This window comes from Lethenteron reissneri, chromosome 55 (assembly GCF_015708825.2).
Source record: "Lethenteron reissneri isolate LAM-NWPU_2019-01 chromosome 55, ASM1570882v1, whole genome shotgun sequence".
In the NCBI taxonomy this organism is placed as follows: Eukaryota; Metazoa; Chordata; class Hyperoartia; order Petromyzontiformes; family Petromyzontidae; genus Lethenteron; species Lethenteron reissneri.
The window spans coordinates 9,931,656-9,939,668 of record NC_083833.1 but is presented as its reverse complement, the minus strand read 5'-3'; the positions used below and the strand labels follow the sequence as shown (position 1 = coordinate 9,939,668).

The window sequence follows — 8,013 nt, the reverse complement described above, 5'->3', positions numbered from 1 at the left end:
GGGGGGGGTTTGAAAAATGTGACGTCACATCAAAATGCGCAACTTTAAATAAATATAGACAACACTTTATACTTAATTAAATAGACTTTTTAATAAATGTTTTCTCCCACAACATCAGAGTGCAGCGCCACATTAAATACGCACTACAATGACAATAGTTTAAAGCGATTTGAAGCATTTTTTTTGGGGGGGGGGGGGGGGCAGAGCTTTGTGACGTCATATTTGAGGGGGGGGGGTCAAAAATCGTCCAAAATCGCGTGACGTCATTTATGGACGGCCCCTTAGAGGGGCAGCGGGTGACGGGGCAGGGCGGTGGGGGCCGGGGGGGGAGGTCCCTCTCAGCAGAGGTCGCAACCGGGTACCCGATACCCGTACCCTACCCGATACCCGGCTACCCGTACCCGGCCGGGTACGGGTACGGGTACCCGTTTTTGACCCTGGTGCGGCCGGGTACGGGTACGGGTAGGCCGTGAGTCACTGGTGAGTAACTGTTTGTCACTCATTTCCCAACGTCTTGTCTCTTCTCACAATTCAAGTTCCTAGAATCAACCCACCCGCGCCTGCAACATGGCTTCATCCCAGAGGTCGCAATTGGGTACCCGACACCCGTACCCTACCCGTACCCGGCCCGGTACGGGTAGGGTACGGGTACGGCCGGGTACGGGTACCCGTTTGCGACCCTGGTGCGGCCGGGTACGGGTAAGGAATCAAAACCCGTTTGCGACCTCTGCCTCTCAGCCATCGCCCCAACCGCATTTCGCAACGGCGCTCCGAGCGAGCGACGCTCCCGCGTTGGACGCTGCAAGTTTAGCTCCCGACGAGGACACGGACCGGGCTCGTGGTCTCTCTGCAGTGGCGACATCGAGTGCCAGTGGCTGTCACGTCGACCTTGAGGGTGGAGCGGTGGCGCAGCGGTTAGCGCGAGCTTCGCTGTGAACCCGTTGGGCAGAGTTCGATACCCGCTCACGGACGGCGTCAATGGTGGGTGATGTCAGATCAGGGCCTGTGACACCCATAACCAACCCTCCAGTGTGGTCCAACAACCCCGTGGCTCACAGGGGATAGGGATGCCTTCATTGGCTAAGGGCTCGACGTTCATTAAACTTCAGTTTCATTTCAGTTTCATGTATGAGTTATAACCCTGTGAGCCATGCGGCTCTTGACTCGGGTGCAACCGCAACAAAACAAAAACATGAACGAGAAACATCTTAAAGTGACTACACGCACACAGAAAAATCCAGGAAAAAACAGCAAAGTCTTCCAGAATAAACACCGCATTTCAACGCTGTGTGCAAAATTCCCAGTGGGATGCAAGTCAAACAATAACAACCATAAGACAATGTAGTTTAAAGTTATTAGGCCAACTCTGTACTATAACAAACAAACATGGCTACACCAAAACCGAATGTGTGTACGTTGAACTTCTTTCACACCGTACGTAGCCAACCGTTCTCATCGGAGGTGCGGGGGAAGGACATCAAAAAACTAAAGACGAAACTCGGTATTGTCAAAGCCATGGGAATATGGAATTCCCACGTGCGCTATCCGAACACTTGTGACTGAGTGAAGCAGTTGCTTCGTTTCTGAACTCGCGACTTCATGAGAGATTGAAAGTCTGATGTGCATACAAAGACAAAGATCCCCCGTTTAGCCTCAACAGACTGTTGGGGCAAGTGTTGTTAGCGAGCACCTATGAAGGCCGGCACGACACGCGAGGGTGTGGGGGGCCAACACCACGCCCGGCCGCCTTTGTCTCCCCAGTGGCGATGTTTACACACCGCACCAGGTACTCATTTGAGGCTGAGTCGACCTAGGGGTGGTCCGGGACCGGTTCAGACAATCGTCACCGGTGTTGGCCGTAAGCGGGAATCGAATTCGGGTCGCCGGGTTCGTAGCGCAGCGTAGCGCTAACCGCTGCATCACCACACACATACCTTTTGAACAAAGGGCCACAAATTAAAAGATTTTATTATTTGTCTCATTTACTGTAATGTAATAATCACCCTACATACCACCCATGAAACAATAACGGTGTGTTTACTATTTATATATTTATATACGTGTGTGCGTGTGTGTACTGGCTGGAGCCCAATGAGCAGAGATATTGCGATCCTTCGTGATTGACATTGCAGATCGTTTCGTGCCGGTGAAAGCACGAAGACGGAATGAGAGACGCCGAGATGGAACGATAGAAACGTGGCCAGCGAGCTCAAGGGGCTCGCAATGCCCTCATCAGAGAGGACCAACAGTGCTGAGAGACGAGGTTCAATTCCACGTGTGGGGTCTCGTATTCTAAGCCTGGCTGCTCAGAAACTTATTTTGCTTCTGCCTATCCTAGTTCTGGGGCGCAATAAAAACGGGGAATAGATAGAGATTGTGAATGCTTGACACGTGGCGAACCACTCGCAGTGGGCTAAAACAATGATCACTTACCTGGGGGATGAATACGGACTGAGTTTGTAGGCTTTTGCAGGAGGGTTTCTGCATCGGGATGTTTGGCCGACACCGATGGCATCGCTTGCGTCGTGCTGTGTGAGGAAACCCGCGCAGAACAGAGGGAGAGAAAGAAAGAGAGAGAACACAACTCCGCACGCAGAGAAGTGCTCGGGTTGAGGCACGGAACCAGGGGGTGCTGTGAGGAGCGAGTGTAGCCGTGATAATAATAACAATAATAGTTCAATTTGTAACGCGCGCAAATTTGCGGACGTAACGACCGCAACTCAGAGGCGCGGAGCCAAGCTCAGAGTCGCTCGAAAGCGCGTGGTTGTAGAGGTGAGTTTTTAAGTGTCTCTTGAAGGAGGCGATTGAGGTGATGCTGCGAATGTGCAGAGGGATAGTGTTCCAGACTGTTGGGGCTGCCACCGAGAAGCGGCGCATAGACGTGACCATCCTGGATCTTGGTATCAAGAGGAGGTCGTGAGTCGCGCTGCGCAGGCATCTGCCGTGTGCCGAGCTGCAAGTTGTCAATAATGAAGAAAGATACGGCGGGAAGGCGGATATGAAGGTGTTGTGGCAGAGGCAAGATCGAGCAGCGTCTGTGAGTGGTCCGAGTGAGCGTGGGCAAACGCGGTCATCTCCGGCCGCTAATCTGGCGTGATTTTCATTATTATTATTCTCCACACTCCTGCTTGCCCCAGTAAACGCAGGACCTGCAGCGTGCTCTCACACGACTGGGCACTGGCAAAAAGAAAAGAGCGTTGCTGGTAGCAGTTATCGATCGGCCACTTTAGTGCCAGTAAAAATACTGGACTATCCAGGAACGGTGACGGCGCGCAATGGAAACGGAATTTGCAGCCTTGGTTTTTTTTTCTTAGTTCTCAACATTGAGACAAATCGACGGCGGTTGTGCTTTTTGTTCAAATTTGGACGTCGCTGATGGAAGCGATACCCGTAGCAGTGGATGCTTCGTCGCCAGCCACGCACGCGTCGGAGCGCTGACTGGCAGTGTGGACTTAAAAGGCTGCAAAGTTGTAATCAAGAGTGGGGAGCGCAGATGGTGCAATGGTAATGAGTTCCAGAGTTCAGTAGCAAGAGCGCCACGTGTGGCGGTGAGGCAACCGGCCCGGCCCCAGTTCTCCCGGCGGCACGACTCGAGGGGGCACGAGAGAGAAAGGGGGTTCGGGGGGGGTCGTTGACGGATGAGACAAATAACTGGAGGATACTGTTTGGGAGCGCGGGGAGTGTCCCAGCGGCCGTGGCAGAAGGAGGTGGCAGAGTCACTGTCGACCAACCCCCAGACACATTTCGCAGTCAGCGCAGGCGTACACCAACAACAACAACAATCGAGCGGTAAACTGGGATAAAGTGCAAGACGGCATCACCGGTAACAGATCTCTTGCGCAAATCAATTCCTGCTGCCTCGAGGACCGATGCCAATTCCCGGCCAAACCCGTCCAGGTGGCAACACTCGCGGGGGATCGCTACCGTGAGCCGCATGCGTGCAGACAGGAGGCGGGTGAGCTGCACGGGGGAGCGAGGCCCCCCCTGTTCGCGCTCGGCCACGATGCGGAGGCTGAGCTGGAACTCGCAGGCCTGTGGCCAGCCGTTGTACAAATAAAAAAATACTTTAAAAAGAAATTTAAAATAAAAACAAAAAAACCCACGACGTTTCGATCACAACACAAGCGGTCTTCATCAGGCGCTGGTATAGCGATCGAAACGTCGTGGTTTTTATTTTATTTTAATTTAACTTTAATTAGTCTTACAGTCTTGTTATTTTATTTTATTATTTTCTATCTACGTGACTTTGCCGAAAGAACCAAGAATATCAATTCCTGCAGTCACGAAAGTTTAAAGTAAAAATTTTAAAACAACGTCAGTCTCTGTGGCCACTGGAAGCCCGTGGTATCGGTGGTCATTCTCAATCTGCGGTTGTTGCAGATTGGCCTTGTGCTGTTTATAAACGCAGTCGCCTCCGTGGCGATAGATTTGTTGAGTTATGTGCGCGCGTATAGTGTGTGTGTGTATAATAGTGTGTGTGTATAATAGTGTGTGTGTGTATAATAGTGTGTGTAATGGAAACATTTAGGCTGGCCTGCCTATGATCCATCCTGGGTTTAACCAGGCTGGATTGTGTGAGGAGCTCACAAATCCTTGAAAGATCTGGGCAAAGTCCCATCGGTGAGCTCCTCCGGCAGGCAAGGCTGCGTCGGCTGGGTCATGTAGCACGCATGCCCAGCCACCGCATGCCGAAACAGCTTTTGTTCGGCCGGATCGAGGGGGCTAAACGGGCGCGGCACGGGCTAAAGAAGAGATGGAGTGATGTGGTACAGGAGGACGTGGAGTTGAGTGGACTTGCCGATGACTGGTACCAGCGGTGTTAAGATCGGCCTCTGTGGAGGAGGCTCGTGAAGGACGGTGCTACTGCGCAGTTGGAGGCAGTCGCCCTCCAACAACAACGGAGAGCGGAGGAGCGACGTTCACAACAACGAGTGGAGCGCCGGGTGGCTAAAGCACAGCAAGTTGGCACAGTAGGGGGGCACAGGTGGTGCATCAGCCAGTCATCTCGGTCATCTCAGTCAGTCGACCCGTGGCACCTGGGTCTGCCCCGTGACCTCCTGCCAGCGGGCGTTCGACACTTCACGTGGCCTCAAGGTGCACTTGGCCTGGCACAAGCGTCGTGGTGACGTCACCGCCACTTAGTGGCGAATGGCGGTTGTTGTTGTTGTGTATAATAGTGTGTGTGTGTGTGTAATAGTGTGTGTGTATAATAGTGTGTGTGTGTGTAATAGTGTGTGTGTGTAATAGTGTGTGTGTGTAATTGTGTGTGTGTCTATAATATTTGGGGGGATATTTAATTGAGAAGTTTTACGGCCCAAATGCTTCTTCTGTGGATTTGGAATAGCAGTTGTTGGGCTCTCCCTACACTCGCCGGGTCGTGTCTCGGATTTAAACAAAGTACTGTTCGTGCTGCCTCAAGACAATGCGAACGAGACGGACAATAGAGACGAGATGGACAATAGAGACGAGACGGACAATGAACCACGACAATCGAATGGCCCCAGAGTGCGCGATGAGTTTGCCGCTCGCTTCGCAGCCACCGAGCCACGCGGTGTGGAGTGCTCACCGCGTCGTAGCGAAACGTCCGTTCGGGTCCAACGCCCCCCCCCCACCCCCCCCTCTCTGCGTCTTCTTCTTGTTGTTATTGTTGGGAGGGCTGCATCACAGCCACTGCCCACGCGCCAGCCTCGACCCCCCCCCCCCCTCGGATCGCTTCCACCACAACTCTGTTTCCGTGCGTGAGTTTTGCCAAATTGTATTCGTGCCGTTATTCAGATGTCCTCTTTTCAGTTTAATTGTAAAATTGTGCGCTCTTTTTTTATTTTGGGTCAAATGCAGATCTGGCCGGTTGGGGAAGCATTTAAAGTCCTTATATTTCATGTTTCCGCACGCGGCCGTGATTAAAGATCGTCTTGAAACTTTGTTCGGGTACGACCTGTGTGGGTATGAGCTCACGCACGCAATCGTCCCCTAATAAAGTTGACACGCGAATTGTGGGTGAACTATGCTCGTACAGCGAAGCACACCACGTGGGCTGCTGTGCTGCCACTCTTGAGTTGGACATTTGAGCCGTTTCAGGGCTTGTTTACATTGTCAGAGTCCCATGCTGAGTTGGCAGTCTGACGATATTACCCACCAGGCTTTGCATGAGCTTGATTAGACCGTCTGTGGTGCGTGCTGGCCGACAGGACCTGACGTTGACTCAGAGTATACTGGACGTGTGAAGCCATAAACAGTAGGTGCAGTCTTCTAAAATGGGCGCTAATACGATTAAAACCTTTCTAGGGATGCCGCATTACGTGTCTTACCACGCCAGACGAGTCCTGGAAGCCTGGACACTGCAACCCGTCGAAATCTCTTGATCTTGGCAAGAGATCGAGGCGATCGGTTGTGGCCCAATCTTGATTTGAAGCTTTCGTGACTGCAGGAATCCATACTCTTTGGTTCTTTCGGTAAAGTCACGTAGGTATAAAATAAATTAAATCACGACGTTCTTGGCGCAACATAAGCAAGCGTCCATCATCAGGTGGGAAAGCATGTTCTGCTGCTGAAATGGTTATAGCTCAAGGGTCAATTAATTTATTTTATTTTATACCTACGTGACTTTACCGAAAGAACCAAAGAGTACGGTTGTGGCCCGTTCAGCTTTCAAAATGCATGAGCTGGCATCGTCGCAAGACAGCCATGCGACACGCGTGTAAACAGATCTGCCGTTTGTTATGACGAACAGTGACGTTCCTACTCTTAGTTCTTTCGGTAAAGTCACCATGTAGGTAAAAAATGAAATTAAAATTAATAAAAATAAAACAATAAAAATCACGACGTTTCGGAGGCAACACAAGCTTCCGTCGTCAGGTGAAACCGTCACAGCTAAATATCTGTACCTTATATAGTGGTCAAGGGGGGAGGAGCCAGGAAGGGCAGCGGGGGAGGAGGAGTTGTGAAGTGGTCAATTACTGCTTTTGTTCTACTGCTGGGTGGGTACATGAATTAGATACGATTAAGCTACGTTCCTGCACAATCTGGGAATAAAAAATGGGCTGAGTTGACTCCCAACGTGGAATTTAAGTCGCAGCCTTCTGACGAGAGCGTCGCTCGACAGCCTAACGTGCAGACTTACCGAAAGTGAAATGCTGTGCAAACTAAAACTAGAAATTGGAAGGAAAAAAAAATCGATGGTCTGAATACGAGGACGGACGGTGATGATTTTTAAATCCTTTATATTAAGTTCGCTTGCTTGCTTAGGACCGTGCAAATCTTTCGCTCTTTTTTTACCCCACTTCCCGTGATCCAATCGAGCTGACATTTTGCACACAGACTCGTTGTGCGTGACAATAAATTTTCGTGAAAATTTTTTTCCAAAATTTTACACTTTCTAGGGAATTTTTTAAAAAATATTTAATTACCAATTGCTTAATGGTGGCAGACAATCATCTGACCCATAGGTGGCAGCCATCTCAAGCCAGAGAACGAGAGGACTCTAGCCGCCACGCATATAAAGGATTTATAGTGAAAAACGTTTTTACGGGTTATACTTGTTGTTATGTTGCGTTGCAGCAAATTGTGGTCTGATGACGAAGAGGCGGGGACACTGGGTTGGTGAACACATCTGCCCACCGGCTGACCCAAGTGTCTCTCTGCCCTGGCATGAGCACCGTGCCGCAATCAATATCTGTGCGGGGTTTTTTTTGGCAATGAACCAGCAGTGGAAATTCCACAAGAGTTGTGGTGCGGACGAAGATCTCACCGTGGCACGACGCGTGCCGACGTCCCACAAAGCGATGGCTGCCTGCCTGCCTGGGTGTGATTAAGAACCCGCATCGATCACGACGATTGTGCACTGCCCCCGCGTTCCGCAGCGGAGCGCAATCCGCGAATGAAGAAGCTCGCTGCTGAGTGGTGCGCGATCGGACAGGCCTCGCGCCACGAGGCCAAAAATATCCTCAAACAGATTTTGCGCGCAGCACCCCCCCCCTCCCCTCCCAACGTAGCTTGCGAAGCCTCGCAAGGAAT

At 51.2% G+C, this 8,013-nt stretch overlaps 1 protein-coding gene across 1 annotated transcript in view; it reads left to right on the top strand.

The window, feature by feature from the left end:
- Positions 1-4,919: 4,919 nt before the first annotated feature.
- Positions 4,920-8,013, top strand: part of LOC133356795 (uncharacterized) — a 492,315-nt gene continuing 489,221 nt past the window's right edge. The window contains exon 1 of the mRNA XM_061574482.1: positions 4,920-4,984. The gene's annotated coding sequence lies outside the window, so the exon portion shown is untranslated. The remainder of the gene's footprint in view (positions 4,985-8,013) is intronic.